The sequence below is a fragment of the Myotis daubentonii genome, chromosome Y (genome assembly GCF_963259705.1).
Source record: "Myotis daubentonii chromosome Y, mMyoDau2.1, whole genome shotgun sequence".
Taxonomy (NCBI): Eukaryota; Metazoa; Chordata; class Mammalia; order Chiroptera; family Vespertilionidae; genus Myotis; species Myotis daubentonii.
The window spans coordinates 1,853,393-1,878,431 of NC_081862.1; the positions used below are offsets into that span (position 1 = coordinate 1,853,393).

Sequence of the window (25,039 nt, forward strand, 5' to 3'; positions counted from 1 at the left end):
TGCTGGGTGCACCTCACCTCACAGTGTGTGCGACGCCCACCTCGCAACAGCTCCTGGTGCCTGGCCTTGTACCTGGGTCTGCGGGTCTCACCGTCCCCGGACCCGTCTGAAATCCTTACCTGCACATTTCTTATGGGGAGTCATGGGACATGGACACGCGTGAGAAGAGCAGGCAGGCCGTGTCGGTCATTCCTGGCCACCGGTTCACAGGTAATGTCCACTGAGGCCAGGAGCACCGACCCTCATGGGCCCATGGGTGGGAGTCCAGCGAGGCTCCAGGGAATAGGTAAGCGTCTGCCTGGGGAGGCGATGGGGCCCCAGCAACCAGAGGCCCTGCTTTTCTTACAACAGAGCGGACATCCATGCAGGGAGCAGGCACACGCGGTGAGGGCCCTTCACCCCTCAGCCCGAGGGACCTAGCATCGCACCTGTTTCTGGAGGAGAGCTCCTGAAGGGGGTACCCAAACCCACGACCTGGGACCATGACCTTCCCTCTCCCGCCCGGCTGGCGTGGCTCAGCGCTTGAGCATCAACCTATGAACCAGGAGGTCAGGGTTCAATTCCTGGTCAGGGCACATGCTCGGGTTGTGGGCTTGATCCCCAGTGTGGGGCCTGCAAGAGGCAGCAGATCCATGATTCTCTGTCATCATGGATGTTTCTCTCTCTCTCTCTCTTTCTCTCTCTCTATTTCTCTCTCTCTCTCCCTCTCTCTCTCTCTCTCTCTCTCTCTCTCTCTCTCTCTCTCTCTCTCTCTCTCTCTGTCTCTCTCCACCCCCCCTTCTTCTCCCTTTCTATCTGAAATCAATAAAAAATATATTTTAAAAAATGATGGCATTTCTATGTGAAGAATGGAAACCTCATTCCTTACAATGACTGAGGGCTTGGGTTGGTGACCTGAAACTCTCAGAAGCAACCATTGAGCCACACCTTCATACTCATGTTTTCCCACATTAACCCAATCCTGAAACACCTCAGGACCAGGAGAAATCTGCCAGTTGGGATATTGTTTTCTGTGGGTCTCAGCGGACTCTGGAGGAGCCAGCCCACAATCATGGGTCTGTTGACACCCAAGCAGGGGCCCTGTGCACATTGGAAGGTGGGCTCTCTCGCTCAGGTCAGGAGGGGCAAACCCCCACCCCAGCATCGCATTGAAACACCACACATTTCCAAGTGGCTCAGCACCTCCGGTGAGTATCTCTCAGGGGGTGAAGGAAAGCTTTGCACAATCAAGTCCTCTTTCACATTAAAAATGTTGGTGTCCCTGTGCCCAAACCTCCACATACAGGAAGGTTCTGGTTTGACTAGTCACGCCTTGATTTGTTGAATACATCTTTCCCAGGTTGCAAGGATTAGCCTTTAACTTCATGCCCAGCTTTTTCTACCATTTGTTTCCATGTCCAGTGTGACACATCTCACTTCCTTTGGAAGGAAATGGAAAATTCTCCAGGATGCGATGCTCCACTGTTTGGGTGTAGATGTGCACACACGTTTTAAACTGAGATACTGTGAACATTCATGAACTGGAATGCTCACGATGACTAGGAAAGACAAGTGGTGGGTGTTTTCGGTAAAATCTGATACCTATTGGGAGGAGGATAGGAGCAGATTTGACAGTTTCCAGTTTTATTTTAAATCTGTTGTTCTTGATCTGACACACAGAGGGACAGGGAGACAAAGAGAAACAATCAGGTGATGGGGGTGGCCTTACCAGGAATCAAGGGCACTTCTTGGTTCATAGGTCAGCACTCACTCATTGAGCCTCGCTTGCTGGGCTGTGTGTTGCTATTTGGATGACCTCTTTCTACAAAGACAATGCGGCCCTGGCTGGGTAGATTACATGCCAGGGGGATGAGAGCCTTTACCTTGCTGGTGTTCTCATGCTGCTTGGAGCATCAGGCCTGTTTCCATCATCACAGCAGGTGGGAGCTGTGGCATCAGTACAAGCCTACTTCTACCTTCTGCCTATAGGTTCATAACAGAATGAAGGGAAAACCATGAAGGTTGTCTCAACAAGGGGACCAGTCATTTAGCAAACATTCTGCTTTGGTGACAACACATGACCGCCAACAGTTCCTTGGGCAGCGATACACAGTAATACTTACCAAGTTTCTAAACATTTGCCAAGTAAAACATTCACTCTTACAAAGTTTTTTTTTTAATATTTTATTGGTTTTTTACAGAGAGGAAGGGAGAGGGATAGAGAGGTAGAAACATCGGTGAGAGAGAAACATCAATCAGCTGTCTCCTGCACACTCCCTACTGGGGATGTGCCCGCAACCAAGGTACATGCCCTTGTCCGGAATCGAACCTGGGACCCTTCAGTCCGCAGGCCGACGCTCTATCCACTGAGCCAAACCGGTTAGGGCCACTCTTACAAAGTTTTTAACATGCTCACTTAATTACACTTAGGAAGGCAACTTTGTACGGGAAATGTCGTTTTCTAAAATAAAATGTATGTATAATACAAATGTAGAATACATCACACAGATGACTGCTTGGCTCGGATTTATTTTTCATACATACAATAACTATATAGAATAAGTTTGAGATCACTTTTCAAACAACTGATGTGTGAATGGATGTCCAGAGAGGTCTTGGGTCTTGGGCAGAGTCACCATGAAGTAGGTGCTGTCTGTGGAAATGGAATCCAGGGTTCTGGAGTCAAAAACCTCTGAGAAGGTACATCTGGGAGGATAAGAGGAACCAGCACAGTGGTCACAGGTTCCCGGATGTCACCTCTCCAGGCCACTGCGTCCTCGATTATCTGTGTGTCCCTCGGTCTCTGTGTCCCTCGGCCTATGTGTCCCTCAGTCTGTGTGTCCCTCAGCCTGTATGTCCCTTGGTCACTGACACCGGGTGAGTCTGCTCCCATCTTCTCAGTGTGGGGGACTCTGGGAGCAGCGACACAACGCAGTAGAGGGGAGCACGTGCAGGACCCTCCTCTGTCCATTCCCCGCCTCCTTCACGCCTCGCTTTCCTCTGCTTGTCCCGGCCTCGCCCCCCCACCCCCAGAGCCTCGCCCCAACGTGGTGGCTTGGGAGACCCTGCAAGGACCGCGCTAGAATGGCCTCGTCGTGTTGTGTCAGGATCTTGCCAGCTGAGAGACACTCATACATTTTATTTTTATCTTATAGACACATTCCGTGGAAAAACATCAGCGGAGCTGAATGCTCTGCTCATCATGGTGCGTTTCTTTAGGGGTATGCTGCTTTTTCACACCCTCCAAAGCTTTTCCTTCTTTGTACGTTTTTCTTGTTTATGTTTTGGTTAATTCTTACCAGAGGATATGTTTTTACAGACAGAGGGAAGGAGGGAGGGAGGGAGGGGATAGAGAAGAAACAAAAAAGCAAACATGAATATGCAAGAGACACATGGATCTTTGGCTCCCACAAGAGCCCAGACCGGGGCAGGCAATGAAGCCTGCATCCCAGGTATGTGCTCTGGACCAGGAATCCCACCAGCGACCCTTCCCTGGGCACCCGAAGGTCTAACTAGTGAACAACACTGGCCAGGACTATTCCTTCTGCTTAGCAGATGAGAGCAAATGTCACTCTTTCTTCTGGCAGAAGGCGGCCAATCTATGATGATCACTCATCATTGATCTTTCTCTCTTCCTTTCTGAACTAGTAGAAATGTATATTTCTAAAAAAAACCACTGTGGCCCTGGCCAGTGTGCCTCAGTGGGGAGAGTGACAACCTATGTATTGAAGGGCCCCTGGTTCGATTCCCGGTCAGGGCACATGTCCGGGTTGCGGGCTGGATCCCCAGTAGGGAGGGGGTGATACAGGAGGCAGCTGATCCATGATTCTCTCTCATCATTGATGTTTCCATCTCTATCCCTTTCCCTTCATCTCTGAAATCAATAAAAATATATTTTTTAAAAAAACACACTGGGTTTCAACACAAAAGTTTAAATTCAAATTTTTTCACGCTACTAACATGTTCCCATAATACCCTGCATCTGGAGGTGCCATCAACAATGACAGCCTCCCTGGTACTGATTGCATCAATAATGGCAGCCTACAGGGGAAGGACTGCCTCAGTAATGCCCGCCTCTAGGCTACATTGATCATTGCAGCCTCCAGAGTACTAGCTGCCTCAGTAATGCCCTACAGAAGCCGCTGAGTCTAGTGGTAATAACACGTTCTTGCGATACCCTTGCGCCTCGCTGTAGGACTGGCTGCTGCAATCATAGCGGCCGCCGGGTTACTGGCTGCCTCAGGAAAGGAGACCTGTCCTGTACTGGCTGCCTTGGTAACGGCGGCCGCCCCAGGACTGACTGCTCCAATCATGGCAGCCTCTAGGTTACGGACTGAATTACTGAACGCACAGCTTCCCCATGTCAGTGCAGCAGCCAAGGCCTCCCTCTGCAGGGCTGGGACAGGAAGGGGTGCAAAAGCCAGACCCGTGACTTCAGTCCATCCGGGGAAGGAATAATTGCACCCTGGACAGCCTCGATGATTTTGTAGGGTTTTCTGTAGGTTTTGTTTGTTTGTGGTTTTTTGGGTAGACTTTTCCATCAAATTCACGGGATATTAGCTAACATTTCAGAACCACGGACAGAAGCATAAGGTGTTATTCTTTGAATGGCCACAAGAGGGACCCAGAGGATCGTTTTCGCAAAGGAATTGGCTGACAGCTTCCTTTAAGGCAGTGGTTCTCAACCTTCCTAATGCCGCGACCCTTTAGTACAGTTCCTCATGTTGTGCTGGCCCCCAACCATAAAATTATTTTCGTTGCTACTTCATCACTGTAATGTCGCTACTGTTATGAATCGTCATGTAAATGTGTGATATGCAGGATGTATTTTCATTGTGACAAACTGAACATAATTAAAGCATAGTGATTCATCACAAAAACAATATGTAATTATATATGTGTTTTTTCGATGGTCTTAAGCTACCCCTGTGAAAGGGTCGTTCGACCCCCAAAGGGGTCGCAACCCACAGGTTGAGAACCGCTGTTCTAGTGGGAATCCCTGTTTCCCAGAAGGCAACTCCCGGCCTACCGCCTGGTCCTCTCGCTAAGGAAGCGAACACACGCGCCTGGAAGACAGTCCGGGACTTAAATACCGTTGGGTGGAACACAGACTGGGTCAGGCGGCAGGAAGGATGTGTCACCCCAACACCTGTCCGGGCGGGGGGCTCCGGGCTCCTGGGGTCCCTCCGCGAAACCACAGGAATCTGAGCCCTGGACACCGCCCATCCGTGCCTGGCTGAAAGCTTCTTGATGGACACTCGCAGGACCCTGGGTAGCCAATCACCACCAGGGGTTGAGTGCTGGGAGCCGGTCCATGCTTGCTGTTTCAAGGGACCTGGCATATATGGCATACTGTTCTTGGCACTATGTGTTTTAACCAAGGTCTCTGAGAAAGGTGGTTTCCCCAGGTAGGGATTTTCCCCTGAAGTTAGGGAGGGAATAAAACCCCTCAACTAAGTGCCAGGCGGGTAATTAATCCCTTTAACTACGAACAGTCATGCTTAAACTACATAATCTTTTCTCCCTGGAATGGAGATAAGAAACGCCCTAACCTTTGTAATAGAGATTGATAGGATTGAATCAACTGGTATAAATACAGTTGTAACAAGACAGAAACACACAGAACTCAGAACACAGAACTCATGAGACAGAATTCAGAACACAGAACTTAGAACACAGGGCTTGGAAGACAGGACCAAGAGAGACAGAGCCTAGGCACAGAACCTACACAGAACGTTCTTTACAGACAGAAGAACTTCGCTGGAGAGAACATGGCAAGGGATCCTGGACTGAACCTGAATGCAGAGGTTGGCAAGAGAGCCTGACTAGAACATGGCGACCAAACCTGGCTGGAGAAGTCCCTGTGTCATTCCTTCTTCGCCGACTCCATCCACACCTTTGGGGACCCCTGGACCTGCTGGGGTTGGACCCCGGCATCTGGCGCCCGAACAGGGACCCCTAGGTAAGCGCCCCGCACTCGGGATGGATCGGACTCCACCGTAAGAAGAAGGTGGATAGTCTTCGCCGACTCCGTCCACACCTTTGGGAACCCCTGGAACAGGATTCCCCTAAGTAAGCCCCCCTCCCCCATTGAGAACCCCCACACTCGGGACGGATCAGACTCCACCGTAGGAAGAGGGTGGATAGTCTTCGCCGAATCCGTCCACACCTTTGGGAACCCCTGGAACAGGATTCCCTTAGGTAAGCCCCCCCCATTGAGAACCCCACACTCGGGACGGATAGGACTCCACCAGGGTGCTACAGACCCCCCTATAGAGGATAAGTAGGGTAAGAAGGTGGATAGTACAGAACTTAGATTGAGAAGATGTGCCATACTGAGTCCAAAGAAAGAAGACTCTGTATTGATTCTTAGATTGAGAAGATGTGCCATACTGAGTCCAAAGAAAGAAGACTCTGTATTGATCTTTAGATTAAGAAGATGTGCCATACTGAGTCTAAAGAAATAAGGCTCTGTATTGATCTTTTAACACATATGCTTGCTAGCAGAGGAATTAAGGTTACTCCCAGTCAGACAGAACATTTTATACAAGAAATACGTCCATGCTTTTCTGAGGAAGGAAAGGTGCCAGAAAGGTAAATGTAGAGGCATGGGAGAAGGTAGGCCCAAGGAGCCTTATCCTTAACCCCACTGCAGCCTTTCCACCCCGGGAAAGTGCAGGATTGGCAAGCTCTCCCTGGGGTGATAGATCAGGACTCAGGTAATAGCAGAAAGCGCCAATCCTACTCTTAAAATGGATATAAGAGAGCATTTGAGGTTTTTCTTTTTAATGCCTGCTTTTAAAAAATAAAAAAGGGGGAATTTGCAGGGAGCCGGTCCTTCCTTGCTGTTTCAAGGGACCTGGCATATATGGAATACTGTTCTTAATATGTTTGCTCACCTTCTTGGCACTGTGTTTTAACCAAGGTCACCTCTCCGAGAAAGGTTGAATCCCCAGGTAGGGATTTTCCCCTGAAGTGAGGGAGGGAATAAAACCCCTCAACCAAGTGCCAGGCGGGTAATTAATCCCTTTAACTATGAACAATCATGCTTAAACTACATAATCTTTTCTCCCTGGAATGGAGATAAGAAACGCCCTAACCTTTGTAATAGAGATTGATAGGATTGAATCAACTGGTATAAATACAGTTGTAACAAGACAGACTCACTCAGAACTAAGAACACAGAACTCAGAACACAGAACTCAGGAGACAGGGCTTGGAAGACAGGACCAAGAGAGACAGAGCCTAGGCACAGAACCTACACAGAACATTCTCTAGAGACAGAAGAACTTCGCTGGCGAGAGCATGCTGGAGGATCCTGGACAGGGACTGAGATCTCAGACTGAACCTGGCTGGAGAACCTACAGAACCTGGCAATAAAACCAGGCAAGAGAACCCAACCATGCTGATCAACTGAACACTGCCTCCGAGTCTCTCCCTCTTTGCCGACTCTGTCCTGGAGATCCTAAGCAGAGCCTCTCTGGAGATCAAGACCAGAACTTGGCTGGAGATCCTGGCTAGGCTGCTGATCAACTGAACGCTGTCTCCGTGTCATTCCTTCTTCGCCGACTCCGTCCACACCTTTGGGGACCCCTGGACCTGCTGGGGCTGGACCCCGGCATCTGGCGCCCGAACAGGGACCCCTAGGTAAGCGCCCCGCACTCGGGATGGATCGGACTCCACCGTAAGAAGAAGGTGGATAGTCTTCGCCGACTCCGTCCACACCTTTGGGAACCCCTGGAACAGGATTCCCCTAAGTAAGCCCCCCTCCCCCATTGAGAACCCCCACACTCGGGACGGATCAGACTCCACCGTAGGAAGAGGGTGGATAGTCTTCGCCGAATCCGTCCACACCTTTGGGAACCCCTGGAACAGGATTCCCTTAGGTAAGCCCCCCCCATTGAGAACCCCACACTCGGGACGGATAGGACTCCACCAGGGTGCTACAGACCCCCCTATAGAGGATAAGTAGGGTAAGAAGGTGGATAGTACAGAACTTAGATTGAGAAGATGTGCCATACTGAGTCCAAAGAAAGAAGACTCTGTATTGATTCTTAGATTGAGAAGATGTGCCATACTGAGCCCAAAGAAAGAAGACTCTGTATTGATCTTTAGATTAAGAAGATGTGCCATACTGAGTCTAAAGAAATAAGGCTCTGTATTGATCTTTTAACACATATGCTTGCTAGCAGAGGAATTAAGGTTACTCCCAGTCAGACAGAACATTTTATACAAGAAATACGTCCATGCTTTTCTGAGGAAGGAAAGGTGCCAGAAAGGTAAATGTAGAGGCATGGGAGAAGGTAGGCCCAAGGAGCCTTATCCTTAACCCCACTGCAGCCTTTCCACCCCGGGAAAGTGCAGGATTGGCAAGCTCTCCCTGGGGTGATAGATCAGGACTCAGGTAATAGCAGAAAGCGCCAATCCTACTCTTAAAATGGATATAAGAGAGCATTTCAGGTTTTTCTTTTTAATGCCTGCTTTTAAAAAATAAAAAAGGGGGAATTTGCTGGGAGCCGGTCCATGCTTGCTGTTTCAAGGGACCTGGCATATATGGCATACTGTTCTTGGCACTATGTGTTTTAACCAAGGTCTCTGAGAAAGGTGGTTTCCCCAGGTAGGGATTTTCCCCTGAAGTTAGGGAGGGAATAAAACCCCTCAACTAAGTGCCAGGCGGGTAATTAATCCCTTTAACTACGAACAGTCATGCTTAAACTACATAATCTTTTCTCCCTGGAATGGAGATAAGAAACGCCCTAACCTTTGTAATAGAGATTGATAGGATTGAATCAACTGGTATAAATACAGTTGTAACAAGACAGAAACACACAGAACTCAGAACACAGAACTCATGAGACAGAATTCAGAACACAGAACTTAGAACACAGGGCTTGGAAGACAGGACCAAGAGAGACAGAGCCTAGGCACAGAACCTACACAGAACTTTCTTTACAGACAGAAGAACTTCGCTGGAGAGAACATGGCAAGGGATCCTGGACTGAACCTGAATGCAGAGGTTGGCAAGAGAGCCTGACTAGAACATGGCGACCAAACCTGGCTGGAGAAGTCCCTGTGTCATTCCTTCTTCGCCGACTCCATCCACACCTTTGGGGACCCCTGGACCTGCTGGGGTTGGACCCCGGCAGTTGAGGGCGGAAGGCGGGCTCTTTCGACAAGATTCTGCCATTGACTGGCAGGAAGGCTTCACCCTGCGCCCCGCCCTTTCCGCGTTTCTAACCGCCCATTGGCAGGCAGGGCCCTGTGACCGCATCACTGATTGGCGGCTGCCTCTGACACTCTGGGTGCCGGAAGCTCCCCCTCCCCCCGCCTCACAAGCCTGAGGGCGGGAGCGCAGCGAGCAGCGCGTGGATTTGAGGGGACCTCGGCCAGGTGCGCAGCGCCGCAGGGAGACCCAGAGTCCTCACCGACCAAGCCCCTCAGACCCCCACACCGCGCCCCTCACACCCCCCACCTCGCCCCTCAGTCCCCCCCCACCCCCGCCCCTCAGACTCCTGACCGCGCCCCTCAGTCGCCCTCTGAGACCGCGCGAGCCTCCAAGGGAAGGAGGCGCCCCCTGGTGGGTCTTAATGGCTGTGGCCCTGGCCACGTGGTCCTGGTCCCAGTCTGTCCTGAGGCGGGAGCGGGTTCATCAGCGCCTCCTCCTCACAAAGGCACTGCGGCCTCCTGCTGGGACTGGGCTGGGGGCACCATAAACCCCAACAGGGACCCCCAGGAGCGGCCCCAGAGGAGGCGGGGAGAGCTGGGCACAGAACCAAGGTGAGGGGGTCCACGGGGGTGGAGGTGGGGACGGAGGTGGGGACGGGGTGGAGGCGGGGCGCCCCCCCTGGGGCCGGGGCGGACGGACGGTCTCTCCTCCAGCCCAGGGCCGCCTGCAGGGACGTGTCCATCTACTTCTCCCGGGAGGAGTGGGCGCACTACTTCTCCCGGGAGGAGTGGGCGCAGATGGGCGCCTGGGAGCGAGCCCGGCACAGGAACGTGAAGAGCAACTAGGAGGCGCTGCTCAGCATTGGTGACCGGGAGGTGGTGGCGGGGCCGCGGGGGGTTGGGGGGCTCCGTCCAGGGCCCCGGCTCCGCCCCGCTCGACGCTGGATCTGCTGTTCATCCCTCAGCTCTTCGCCCGCAGGACAGACACTTTCTTTCTCTCCTTCCAGGTCTCAGGGCCCCTCGACCCGCCTTCATGAGTCGCCGCGGGAGGACAGCCAGGCCCGGGGCGGAGGACTCCGAGGACTCGGATGAAGAGTGGACCCCGAGGCCGCGAGGTGCGGGCGGAGGGCGCGCAGGTGCCTGACCCCGACCCGGTGTTGGTCGGGCGACCTCTCGGGAGTTACCGGGGAGGAGCAAGAGGCAGAGCAGTTACACACCAGAGGCTGTTCACATAAACCACTTTCTATGAATCATTTATTTTACAGAGAGAGATAGAGAGAAAGAGAGAGAGAGAGAGAGAGAGAGAGAGAGAGAGAGAGAGAGAGAGAGAGAGAACCTCCATCGCTGCCTCCTGCCGGCCCCCCACCTCACGGTTCATAGGTCGAGGCTCAACCACTCAGCCACACTGGCCAGGGTCATAGAACCTCTTTCAATGTGTAACAATAATTATATACAGATTTAGCGTTGACACTATCACAGAGGTTCCCCCATTTCTCCCCCTTTTCTCACCTTCACCCAGACCCACCCCCTAAATCTACAATAATAAAACCATAATATGCAAATCCAGGGAGGACCAGCTGAAGGACCGGCCAGATGACCAGGCTATGACACACACTGGCGTCAGGCCAGCCAAGGCCTGTGAAACACAATTGGTCCGGCCCCACCATCCCCCATGATGCCCTGCAGAGAAAGGCCCAGGCCACTAGCCACTGGGTGATCAATGGGGGCTCCCCGTCACCCCAAAGAGGGAGGCCCAGGCCACCAATGCACAGCTGGGGATGCTGAACCAGTCCTCCCTCTGAAGGCGATGGATCGCAGGGCTCCCAGACTGTCAGAGGCACAGAGGGCACAGGCCGGGCTGAGGAATCCCCCGCCCACCCCCGCCCCCCCCCCCCCCCCCCGCCATTCCCGGTACATAAATTTATAAATTTCTTGCAACAGTGCTCTAGTATATATATACTAGAGGCCCAGTGCACAAAAATTTGTGCATTGGGGGGCGGGGTCCCTCAGCCCAGACTGTGCCCTCTCACAGTCTGGGACCCCTTGGGAGATAACGACCTGCTGGCTTAGGCCTGCTCCCGGGTGGCAGAGGGCAGGCCCAATCCCTAGGTGCAGCCCCTGGTTGGGCTCAGAGCAGGGTTGATTGGGGAGTTGGGGAGCCGCCCACTGTCATGCACAGAGCAGGGCGATCGGGAGGTTGCGATGCCACCCTCAGTCACGCTCAGGGTAGGGCCGATTGGGGGGTTGGGGCACCGCCCCCTGTCACACTCAAGGCAGGGTCGATGGGGAGGCTGCGGCAACACCCCCTGTCACTCACAGAGCAGGGCCTATCAGGGGGGTTGGGCCTCTGTACCCTGTCACGCACAGAGCAGGGACAATCAGGGGGTTGGGGCGCTGCCCCCTGTCATGCACAGAGCAGGGCCCATCAGGGGGTTGGGGTGCTGCCCTCTATCACCACAGAGCAAGGCTGATCAGGGTGTTGGGGCGCAGCCAATCTGACACTCAGGGCAGGGCCGATGGGGAGGTTATGGCTCTACCCCGTCACACACAGAGCAGGGCCCGTGTGGAGGCTGGGGGGTTGTTGCCCCGGCCCCTGTCACACACAGAGCCGCAGGGCGATCAGGGGGTTTGGGCGCTGCCCCCGTCACACTGATCCCGGTGCCGGGAGGACTCTCGGCTCCGCTGATCCTGGTGCTGGGAGGCATATTACCCTTTTACTATATAGGATAGAGGCCTGGTGCATGGGTGGGGCTGGCTGGTTTGCCCTGAAGGGTGTCCTGGATCAGGGTGGGGGACCCCACTGGGGTGCCTGGCCAGTCTGGGTGAGGGGCTGAGGGCTGTTTTCAGGCTGGGGGTGACTGAAGCTCCCAACCACTCCTTTTTTTCTTTTTTTTTCTATTCTGGGCCAGCTTTAGCTCTGAGGTTTGGCTCCAGCTCTTAGGCCTCCACTGCTGAAAGTAGGTTTCTGGCCTTTGCTTACAATGCTGTGATCCTGCTGGCTGAAGCCCAGGACTAAAGCAGGTTTCTGGGGTTTTGTTTAGCTTCTATATTTGTTACATAGTTGCTTAGAGTTGCAGGTCAGAGGCCTGCAGCGGCAGGCGGGGAACGTTGGAGTCCTCTGTCACTGAAGCAAGCAAGCCTCATGTTAGTTTCAAGCTGCCTGGCTGCCGGCCGCCATCTTGGCTGGCAGTTAATTTGCATATTGCCCTGATTAGCCAATGGGAAGGGTAGTGGTCGTATGCCAATTACCATGTTTCTCTTTTATTAGATAGGATATATATATATATATATATATATATATATATATATATATATAATTTTTTTAAGCTGTTCTCTCTCTGGGAGCACACACACCCCTCACCCTTTCCCCTCTACTCCCCCCCCACTAGGTGTGCATCTCCTAAACTAAGAGACCCAGGAGACTTGCACCAGAGAGTATGGGCAGTGGCAGGTCATTCAGGCTAACCCCCTGAACCTGGCTCCAAGGCCCCTTTGCTATGACTTTCCAATGAGCCAAAGCAGCCCGCCTAGGCTGAATTCTTTCCTTTAACCTTTCTAGAGCAACACAGCAGCCCAGCCTAGGCTCTCTCCTGCTGCTGCTTCTATCCTAAGTCCTTCCTTGTTTCACTGTCCCCAGCTTTAATAAACATTCTTTCAAAATAAAAATAAATAAATAGCCATGGCTCGGTGCCTCAGTTGGTTGGAGCATCCTCCCATACACCAAAAAGGTTTTGGGTTCCACCCCCAGCCGGGGTGTGTATGGGCTACAAGTGATCGATGTTTCTCTCTCACATCTATGTTTCCCTCTCTTTCTTTCTCTTCCTCTCTCTCTAAAATCAATAAACATATATTCTCACGTGAGGATTAAAAAATAATAGTAGAAGGCGATAAATGGTGATGGAAAAAAAAAATAAAATAAAGGCTGGAAACCAAGATGGCGGCATAGGTTAAACGCAGGAGATTGCTGCCTCGAACAACCAATTCAAGGGTACACCTAAAAGACAGTACGGACATCATCCAGAACCACAGGAAGGCTGGCTGAGTGGAAATTCTACAACTAGGAGGAAAGAGAATATCATACCCAGACTCAGAGGAGGCGCAGAGCTGAAGTGAAATACTCAGGTTTGGAGTGCGGGCGGAGCGGGCTAACGGCGGAGGGCGCGGTTGTTGTTTTCAATCGGGAGGGAGTTTCTGACTTGGAGCTCCAGATCCGGGCGAGTCTCTAGGGACCCAGATTCAAACGGGAGAAGCAGGACTGTCTGGCTTCGGTCGGAACTCGAAGGCAGCTTTCTCTCCGAGGTTTGCAGCGGTTGCTGGGACTCTGTGAGGCAGAGCCCCTAGGGACGGAACTGAGAGCAGCCATAACTGTTCACTCCGGCCCGCCCTGTAGATCCCCGGGGACCCGCCCCGCCCAAGCCCTGCGCAGAGCCGTTTGCCGCATAGCCTCAGGCAAACGCTAGATTAGCACCGCCCTAGAGATCCAGCACAGAAGCTCTCCCACTGCAGACACAGCTCACTCTCATGGCCAGTTAGCCTGGAGGTCAAATCACCCCTGGTATTGCCAACCAACAACAATCAAGGCTTAACTACAACAAGACTGCGCACAAAGACCACTAGGGGGTGCACCAAGAAAAGATAAAAAAATGCGGAGACAAAGAAACAGGATGCAAATGTCAGAAATGGAAGATATAGAGCTCAAAACCACACTTTTAAGGTCTCTCAAGAACTGTCTAGAAGCTGCCGATAAACTGAGTAAGGCCCTCGAAAAGACTGGTTAGACCGCCGATAAATGTAGTGAGATTCTCAAGAAATCTAATGAGATCCTCGATATTGTGATAAAGAACCAACTAGAAATTAAGCATACACTGACTGAAATAAAGAATATTGTACAGACACCCCACAGCAGACCAGAGGAGCACAAGGATCAAGTCAAAGATTCAAAATGCGAAGAAGCCAAAGACACACAACTGGAAAAGCAAAATGAAAAAAGAATCTGAAAATATGAAGATAGTGTAAGGAGCCTCTGGGACAGCTTCAAGCGTACCAACATCAGAATTATAGGGGTGCCAGAAGATGAGAGAGAGCAAGATATTGACAACCTATTTGAAGAAATAATGACAGAAAACTTCCCCCACCTGGTGAAAGAAATAGACTTACAGGTCCAGGAAGCGCAGAGAACCCAAACAAAAGGAATCCAAAGAGAACCACAGCAAGCCACATCATAATTAAAATGCCAAGAGCAAAAGACAAAGAGAAAATCCTAAAAGCAGCAAGAGAAAGAAACTCAGTTACCTACAAGGGAATACCCATACGGCTGTCAGCTGATTTCTCAACAGAAACTTTGCAGGCCAGAAGGGAATGGCAAGAAATATTCAAAGTGATGAATACCAAGAACCTACAACCAAGATTACTTTATCCAGCAAAGCTATCATTCAGAACTAAAGGTCAGATAACGAGCTTCACTGATAAGGAAAACTAAAGGAGTTCATCACCACCAAACCAGTATTATATGAAATGCTGAAAGGTATCCTTTAAGAAGAGGAAGAAGAAGAAAAAAGGTAAAGATACAAATTATGAACAACAAACATGCATCTATCAACAAGTGAATCTAAGAATCAAGTGAACAAATAATCTGGTGATCACAATAGAATCAGGGACATAGAAAGGGAATGGACTGACTATTCTTGGGGGGAAAGGGGTATGGGAGATGCGGGAAGAAACTGGACAAAAAACGTGCACCTATGGATGAGGACAGTGGGTGGCGAGTGAGGGTGGAGGGTGGGGTGGGAACTGGGAAGAGGGGAGTTATGGGGGGAAAAAAGAGGAACAAATGTAATAACCTAATTCACCGAGTACTTACAAACTGGTAAGAAACAGATCAACAAAATATAAAATAAAATAAAGAATAATAATATAATTATATAGATATAGAACATTAACAAACAAGTATACAAAAATATAAAAGTGAGTAAAAAATAACTAATTCAGAAGAGTTGTCATCACATAGAAGGAGGAAGGTCTGACGGGTGAGCAGTGCTCTAAGACCTGCATGGGGACATATGGGAAAATTATTACTCATGGTAGTTAGGGGGTTGGGTTGTGGGCCAGGGTAGGAAGTAGTTCACTATTGTATCAGGTTCCATGTCAGCCATGGCATCATCTGCCAGGTTTCATGAAAGTCTGGTTGGTAGGGTCTGAGGTTGGAACATAGCTAAAGTCACGACGTTATCTCTAACTTGCCCGAAACTCTGTTTCTGTGGTGACTAGACCTGAGTCTTTGTTCCTAAGACCGTGTGATGCTGATCAGAATCTAGTGATTAGGAAAGGTGGCACAGTCTACATGTGCAAAGGAGGAAGGATAAGAAAGAAAGGAGGCAAGGTGGTCCTGGTGCCATTGGACTGGACAAGGCCAGTGTGAAGACAGAAGGCTGAGAGGAGAAAGGGCCAGGTAGCAGAGTAGAGATTCTTTGCAATTACGTGACTGTCATTATATTTGTGTCATGAAAGGCCAATTTTTTTTATTTTTTGCTGTTTAGGGCAATTTTATTTTTAAATCCTCACCCAAGGATATTCATTGAATTTAGAGGGAGGAAAGGAGAGAGACAGAAAGGGAGACAGAAACATCAATGTGAGAGAGGAACATTTATCCGTTATCCGTTGCCTCCCGTGTACACCCCAATACAGATCAAACCTGAAACCTTGTGGTGTACAAGACAATACTCCAACCAACTGAGCCGCCCATCCACGGCTAGGCCAATTTAAATATATATATATTGAACAGAGGATGAAGTACAGATGGGGTTTTGTCTATTTTTAAACATTTTAAGAAAATTAGCTGATGCTCCTAATAAAAGCATAAGCCTAATGAAACATCAAAAAACATTTTCCAATCATCCTTGTTCTGTCCTTAGATCACTCTCTGATTCAGACTCTGAAAAAATAATAATCCCCAGATTTTGAAATAATTACCAACCAAAAATGATTTCTCACCTGGCAGGCGTGGCTCAGAGATTGAGCATCGACCTATGAACCACGAAGTCGCAGTTCGATTCCCAGTCAGGGGACATGCCCAGGTTGTGCGCTCGATCCCTGCTGTGGGGTGTTCAGGAGACAGCTAATCCATGATTCTCTATCATCTTTGATGTTTCTCTCTCTCTCCCTCTCCCTCTCCCTTCCTCTCTGAAATTATATGTATTATTGATTTCTCACCATCTTTTAGCTAAACCTTCTTGGGTGGCCTTCAGAGTGGAACAGAATAAACATCAGAAGGTGAGTATTCCCCAAATCCTGTTGAAAAGAAATTCTTCCTCCTTGATGCAAATGCAGGGAAGAGGTTAAACCTCAGAGTGCATCCTAGAAACTGCCACCTTTCTTTCCTGACCTCTTCAACAAAATGCCCAATATCATCTCAGTCGTTAATAACATCAGCTACAATAGTAGCTGCCACGGGTTTTATATTCACAATGCTTCAGACTCTAAGAATTCTACGTGAATAAACTAACTTAAACCTTACCACAACCCTATGAGGTAGGTACTATAACTACCACCATTTCTGATGAGGAAACTGAGGTTTCAGACATATACAAGTGTTTGATTATATGTCTGAGATCACAGTATTGGTGGGCATGCACTCTAATCCATAGCTTCATCTCTAAAACACTTACAAGCTCATTAAAATGTCCATAGTTTCATGCAGTTTCCACTGTCTTATCCATACATGATTACGTCTTTCACTGACTGATGATTCCAAACACTATGCTGCCGTGAGAGATGCACTAAGACTTCCGACTCGCGGAAGCTTACTGACATATAGCCAGTTTGCATGGTGCATGTTCCCCCATGAAGAAGGACATAGGAACCCCAGCATCAGAGCCTCCTGGTCAAATAAAAGAAAGCATCTCTCAACTCTGGGGAGCTTCAGGTTTGACAATTGAGAAACAATAAATAAAGTGACTTAAGAACTTCATAGAGATGACACACTATTCAATAGAAGCTCATCCATCTGGAACTGGTTTTGAATGCTCATTCCAGTAAGAAGCATGGCTTCTTTCTCTGAGCTCTAATTAGGACAGTGTCATCTTGTTTGAATCATTTGCTCCCCCTGCCTACATCTGCATTGTGAGCTCTTTGGTTCACAGCAGATTTTTCTCTTCCAGAAGTCCCAGGCCCAGCTCAGGGTCCCTGAGGGCCCCTGAATGTTGGCTGAAAGAGTGCTTTAAAATTTACAAATTAAACTAGAATAGGGTCAAAAAATAATGAAGATAATTTACATGTGATTTCAAATACAGAGACGACTGAGAGGTACATTGATAGCAGGACTGTAATTTGATTTTCACACTGTACCAAAGAGCTCACAGAACACTTTGGTGAACACCGTTATATGTCATGTTCATTATAACATTAAGAATTAGCATGTTATAGGTCAGGAAAAATGAAGAGAACTAGCTAGTAGCACAACCTTATTCAAACAGAATTGGTGGGAACCAACTACTCTAATTACAAGTATTCTTCCCGTGATATAGTAATTTGCACATCCTATATAATATGCTAAGTGTCCAGTCGCCCGTTCAACCAATCAAAGCATAATATGATGATGACATGCTAATGCCACTAACTGCTCGCTATGATGTGCACAGACCACCAAGGGGCAGACAGTCAACCGGTAGACCAGTTGCTATGACGTGCACTGATCACCAGGAGGAAGACGCTCTGACCTATAGGTTAGCTTGCTGCTGGGGTCCAGCTGATCTGGACTGAGGGAGATGGCCGGACACACCCTGGAGTCCTCCTGCGGTTCCTCCCCAGCTGGCCAACCTCCCGCGTGCCTCCCCAGTCCGGATCGTGCCCAAGTGGGGTCCCTCAGCCTAGCCTGTGCCCTCTCGCAATCCAGGACCTCTCGGGGAATGTCGGAGAGCCAGTTTTGGCCTGATCCCACAGGCCAAGATGAGGGACCCCGCTGGTGCATGAATTCGTGCACTGGGTCTCTAGTTTTAGCATAATTTTCCTTATTTTCCCGATAGGTTTCTGCCAGCCATTTTTTTTGAAAAATATACGTTTTTATTGATTTTAGAGAGAAAGAGGAAGGGAGAGGGAGAGAAGCATCAGTGAGAGAGAAAAACATGGATCGGTTGCCTCCTACACAGACCCCCACCTGGGATCTAACCCGTAACCAGGACATGTACCATGACTGGGAATGGAACCGGCAACCCTTCAGTTCAACCAACTGAGCTACACCAGCCAGGGCTCTGCCAACTATTTTTCTTTCTTTCTTTTTTATTCTTAATCCTCACCCAAGGATATTTTCTCATTGATTTTTAGGGAGAATAGAAGAGAGAGGGAGAGACAGAGAGAAATATCAATGTGAGAGACACATTGATTGGTTGCCTCCTGCATAAGTCCAGACCAGGGCATGGGCCAGGGAGGAGGATCCTGCAACCAAGTCACTGGCCCTTGATCAGAATCGAACTAAGGACCCTTCAATCCGCAGGCTGACACTCTATCAACTGAGCTACACTGGTTAGGGCCCAACTATGACTTATTTTCTTCCCAGTATCTTTCACTCTCACTGTTCTATTAAAAAAAAAGGTCCTTAAGGCATGGTTTCTAGTCTTCAATTCACAACCCACATTGGCCATTTCTTTTTCCTCTAATATTCATACTTAACAGGTATTTCAGAGTTGTTGAAGTGTTCATTGAAGTCATGTATGTGAAAATATATCATAAACCCTACATAATTAAATAAATGCATGTTACCTTTTAATATGGGACTTCCACATTGAACGCAAAGTCCAGGACGTCATTAAGTAATGAGTCTACTTTGAAGGAATTGTCAGGAACAGCAAATTTGTTGACCACAAGTGACTCAGAGCAGACTCAGAAACCAGTGCCCCCTCCTGGAGAAGCAAGTCCCTCTGGACAGCACCCTAGATCGAAATTGGGTAAGTTACATAATTTGGAGATTTCAGTTCCACTAATTCTTCTAGAAAGGCTAATCAGTATAGCCTAGGTATGTGGGGTGGACTTTGCATAGGCCTGGATTTGAAACTGGAGTTAGCACTGAAGCTTTGAGCTAATCTTACCAACTCTCTGAGCTCCTGAATGCTAATGTGTAAAGTGAACATAAGGAAACATGGGTCACATATAGTTTGATAGCATTAAATTAAATCTTAAACAATCGACACATGCAAGTTGTCCAATAAATCCATCTGTGATAATAGCAACCATATTCTCTTGGTGTTGTGTGCCCAGGTCTTTACTCAGTGCCTAACACATAATGTTCCCTCAATACATACTTTATGAGTGACCAAAGCTTGGGAGGTTGAACCTCATAATGGGATCATCTAGAAACTAAAATTGAATCAGCCACCAATAGTCAGTGTGGAGTGCTAGTCTTTTAGTTAATGGAGGAAAATACCACATACTATAATAGAACAGGCGATCATTTGATGGTTGGACATTGTGTGTTTTCTGATAAGATAGGGACTAATGTTCCAGACCTCATCCCCTCAGTCACCTGCCCTTCTCCCATGTAGACCTCAGGAGAAAGGAGATCGAAGTGAAGATGTATAGCCTACGAGAGAGGAAGTGTTGTGTCTACCAAGAGGTCAGCGAGCCCCAGGACGATGACTACCTATGTAAGCTCACCCTCACCAAGGAACATGTTATGTCTTGATGCAAGAATTTCACTTGGTCTTTGGGTGCCCAAATCATTCCCTTCCTCTCATGACCAGGAGTACAGGATTGAGGCTCAAAGATGTGAGCTCTTTCCAAAGCCCTTCATGTCCAGGAACATGCACTGCACCCTCCCTCTTCCCTGTTGCTCTTGCCTCCAGATTGTGAGAAGTGTCAGAACTTCTTCATTGACAGCTGTGCTGTGCATGGGCCTCCTACGTTTGTAAAAGACAGTGCCGCGGACAAGGGGCATGCCAACCGCTCAGCCCTCACTCTGCCCCCTGGGTTGAGAATCGGACCATCAGGCATCCCTGAGGCTGGGCTTGGAGTGTGGAATGAGGAATGTGATCTGCCCGAGGGCCTGCACTTTGGCCCTTATGAGGGTCAGGTCACAGAAGATGAAGCCACAGCCAACAGCGGCTACTCCTGGCTGGTGAGAAGTTTACCTCTTCTCTGTCCTCTGGCTTCCCCGTCCCTCCTGTGGCTTGGGGGGCCCCCACCTTCTACATGCTAGGACATGGATGGGGACCATATGGTTAGTTAGCTCTGTGCACTGGGCGGACTTTGCATGAACATGGAGCTCCTCTCTAAGGATCAGAGGGTAAATGGGAGCAAAGTGGTACAGACTCCTCCCTTGTGGGGCTCCTGCTTAGTGGACAAATCGACTCCGACGTGTAGATGATGAGTAAGAAAAATATCCTGTGATCACCATTGGCAGTTGAATCACCATGCAGGCTGAAAGAGATTTGATGACAGTAGATTAAAGTAATTCTTCTATTATATACACACAACCACACACACACACACACACGGCCTTTAACTTCTTTTCCTGAAATGCAGATCACCAAAGGGAGAAACTGCTATGAGTATGTGGATGGAAAGGATACATCTCAGGCCAACTGGATGAGGTAAGGTCACTAGGCTTCTGGGTGCTAAAGAGGATACTCATGCCTCACAACCCACATGTCTGTCCTTCCCATCATGCCTCCCTAATGGTCTCCCTCAGTTCTCTGTTCCCCTTTTTTCTCCATACAGTGATCTTTAACATCTAGAGACATTTAGGAAAAAAGGATGTAAAAGTATAGCATTTGACCTCAAAATAGAAGTCTCTGGTTTAGGCACTGACTGGGAAATCCTTGAGGATCCTGTATTACTCTGTGATTTATCTAATGGACATTAGTTAAACACCTACTATGTTCCAGTTTGGAGGAAGGAATTCATTACTTACACAGATTACACAATCCATGACCCTAGGGAGGACCTACTGCAGACGGACATGAAACATTTTATTTCATAAACATTTAACTCTAATTTTCCTATTTTTCAAGAAGTGCCCAGTGCCCAGATAGCCTTGAACCAAGGATAGTCTCAACCTGTGAGGGCAGCACATCATCCCAAACTCATTCTAACTACAACTGGGTGTTGGAGCCTGCAGAGTAATAGTGCTCATGGCCCTTTCCTGAGGGGCTCCCTTGTGTCAGGGGAGACAGATTATGAATAAACTACTATTGTTCTGTGTTATTTTTCTTAGACAGAGAGACCTCCACATTTCTGTGGGAACCTGGGGGAGGCAACTGAATGATGCCTTCAATAAAGTGTGGGGAGACTCGACAAAGGCCTCTGAAGAGAAGGTAGACTTGGACTGAGTGTTGAATGATGTGAGTCCTAGATCAAGCCCCGAGTTCTGTGGTGTAACACAGAACCTGACTTACAGCTTAGAGAAGCTAGAGGTCACCAGGTTTGATGGGGAAGTCTGCAATGAGGCTTTGGAAATGGCATTAGGCAGGATGAGCACTGTGAGCAGGACTTAGAGACAGGAATTCACATGACATTGTGACAGTGGCTTGGACATTGAACAGAAGTTTCCCCAGGAGCATGGGTGTGGGAGCCATCAGTGCTGAGGGCCTTAAGCGTCAGTGAGGAGCTGGACACGAATATGACAGGTAGTGGAAACTCATCGCCTGTGGTTTTCTTTCCTTTCATCTGCCTCAACGCCAGGTATGTGAACTGCGCCAGGGATGACCAAGAACAGAACCTGGTGGCCTTTCAATATCACAGGCAGATTTTCTACCGAACCTGCCGGGTCGTGAGGACGGGCTGTGAGCTGCTGGTCTGGTATGGAGAAGAGTATGGCCAAAAGCTGGGCATCAAGTGGGGCAGCAAGTGGAAGACAGAGCTTGTGGCCGGGAGAGGTGGGCACCACTCTTCTTCAACATGGAAAGAAAGAATTCTTAGAAGTTTTCATGCTCCAACTCTCAAGTAGAGTAAACTCCACTCTTGAGTCAGCAAAGCTTCAAATCAGATGCTTCAGAAATGGATGGCTCATCACATAGGTTTTTGATTCTTAGGAACAATTTTAATATTTTTATTTTTGTTCTAATTTTTAAAAATATGCTTTTATTGGTTTTAGAGACAGAGATGAAGGGAGAGGGAGAGAAATATCAATCTGCTGCCTCCTGCATTAACCCTACTGGGGATCAAGTCCACCACCCAGACATGTGCCCTGACCAGGAATCAAACTGGCTACCTCTGGGTGAATGGGACAATGCTCAACGAACTGAGCCACACTGGCCAGGGCCTATTTTTGTTCCATTTTAAAAAATACTTCATGCACAAAATACACAGCATCATACAGTGCTGAAAGGGTTAGAGGCAAAACAAATAAAAAAAAAAAGGTTTCAGGCACTTAACCAACTCTCTCATCAAGGTGGTTGTTTTTGGGTTGTTGTTTTTGTTTTCTAACACTTTAGCTGTTTCTGCTTCATTTACTGCATATTTCTAAATGAAATGTGTGTGTTAACATGCATTCATTCATTATTTTGTGACTTGTCATGTGAATTCCTACGCGGTGCCACGCAGGGTTCTGGGAGCTGGAAATACAGATGAACACCATGATCAGAATCACTGCTCCTGAGCAGCTGGCTGATGAAGGAGGGAAGCAATGGCAGACATATGTGCATGTGCTTAATATTACACAGTGGTTAGCGCTTTGGAGAAAACGGGACCTGGACAAGTGCCTAGGGATCAGTGTGAGGGGAAGGTGGGTGTGTGGGATTGCAGAGGTCAAGGGAAGGCTTTCTCAGGAGACAACAGTTACAACAGTTGTGTCACAAGGTCCCAGGCAGAGGGAGTGGCTGGTTCAGGGAAGGAAAGCGGTGGGGTGTTGAGCTGACTGAGGGCTACTCCCGTCTCAGTCTCAGTACAGAAGGTAAGAACAAAGGTTGGACAGATGCCTAGCAGCCTGGAAATACAGTGCCTATGATCCAAGCTGAGATACTGGGGACTTTCTTGAGTGAGACGGGACAATTGAGCAGTTTTCAGCTGCAGAGTGGCATGTTCTAAAACTATGCTTTGTTAAATTTTTTGGAAAATAAACTTCAGTGGGGAATCCCCTCCGAGATTATTTCAACTCCAAGTGAGAGAGGAAGGCGGACTGGCTGGAGAGGGACGGGAGTCAGGAGTGTAAGAAGCAGGTTGGGGAAATATTTTTGTTGTTGTTGTTAATCCTCACCCAAGGATATTTTTCCACAGATTATTTTTTGAGAGAGAGTAGAAGGGGGAGAGACAGAGAGAGAAACATCAATAGCTTGTCTCCCACGGGCACCCCAACCAGGGCTGGGGATTGAGCTTGCAACCAAGGGACGTGCCCTTGACTAGAATCGAACCCAGGAACCTGGAGTCGCCAAAGTGACGCTCTATCACTGAGCCAAACTGGCTAGGGCATGGTTGGGGAGATATTTTGAAACAGGACTTTGTAGTGTATTTGAAATAGGCTAACACTGAAAGAAATCAAGTAGGAATACTGTGTGAGGAAAGACATATTTCCATTTTATGATTTGTGGAAAACTGAGAGAGAAGCAATTGCTAGTTGGGGCCTATTGTTCCTCTATTTTTAAATATGTTTAGTGATTTGAGAGAGAGAGGAAGGGAAATGAAGAGAGAGATAGAAATATCAATATGTATCAGCTGCCTCCTGCTGGGATAGAGCACAAAACCTGGGCATGTGCCCTGACCAGGAATCAAAATGGTGACGACCTGGTTCATGGGTTGATGCTCAACCACTGAGATACCTGGCCAGGCCTGTGGTTTTTCTCTTTAACATGACTTAGAAGATACATGTATATGGAAATGTCACGATAGTCAAACCCATATAAGGAGTCAAATGGCTTCTGATGGTCCTTGATCTGTAAGACCTTTTTTCTTTTCAATCCTTACCAAGGATATTTTTCCAATGATTTTTATAGAGAGTGAAAGAGAGAGGGAAAGACAGAGAGAAATATCAATGTGAGAGGAACACATCGATTTGTTGCCTCCTGCACAATCCCTGACCAGGTCCCGGGCCGGGTAGAAGCCTGCAACCAAGGCACATGCCCTGGATGGGAATCAAACCCACGACCTTTCTGTCCACAGGCTGAAGCTCTATCCACTGATCCAAACTGACCAGGGCTGTAGAAAAGACTTTTGATATGGGGTCTCTGGATTTCTGCAGAAGAGCAGTGCAGACAAAGAAAAAGGAAAGTAGACTGTGAAGGAACACTCTGTGGGAGGCAGATCTTGCACTGTCAACACAGTTAGAATGATTCCGGAGACAGGTCTTACCAGGAGACAGAGCGTAAGGCACAGGCAGCCTTGCCCACACATGCCCTGACCAAAACTTTCTCCTTCAGCAGAACCAAAGCCAGAGATCCACACATGTCCCTCCTGCTCTGTGGCCTTCTCCAGTCAGACATTCCTCAGCCAACATGTGAAACTCAATCACCCCTCTGAGATTCTGCCAGCAGCACCTGCAGGAAAACACTTCCAGTCAGGGGAACCCGGCCCAGAGCATCAGAATCAACAGCAGCAGCAACATCCTGGTCCACATGGGTGGAATGACAAAGCTGAAGGTCAAGAGGTCAAAGGAACGTCCAAACCTTTGCTTAAAAGGATCAGGCACAGGAGACCTTCAGGGGACTCTTTCAAACCTCCCAACAGACAAACAGGGAGCTCCAGTGAGCGTGAGAGAATAATGGAGGAAGAGCCCAGCACAGGCCAGGACGTAAATCCAAAGAACACAGGCAAATTATCTGTGGGAGTAAGAATGTCAAAAATTGTAACAATCAATCATGGAGGGTGTGGGCAAGGCTTCAATGATAAGTCACATATCGACACACACCAGAGAACACACTCAGGGGAGAAGCCATATATTTGCAGGGAGTGTGGGAAAGGCTTTACACGGAAGTCA

The 25,039-nt window shown here is 48.7% G+C and overlaps 1 pseudogene; it reads left to right on the forward strand.

Moving 5' to 3' along the window:
* The first annotated feature begins 149 nt into the window (after window positions 1–149).
* LOC132225602 (histone-lysine N-methyltransferase PRDM7-like) lies at window positions 150–24,824 on the forward strand (annotated as a pseudogene).
* Window positions 24,825–25,039: the final 215 nt, after the last annotated feature.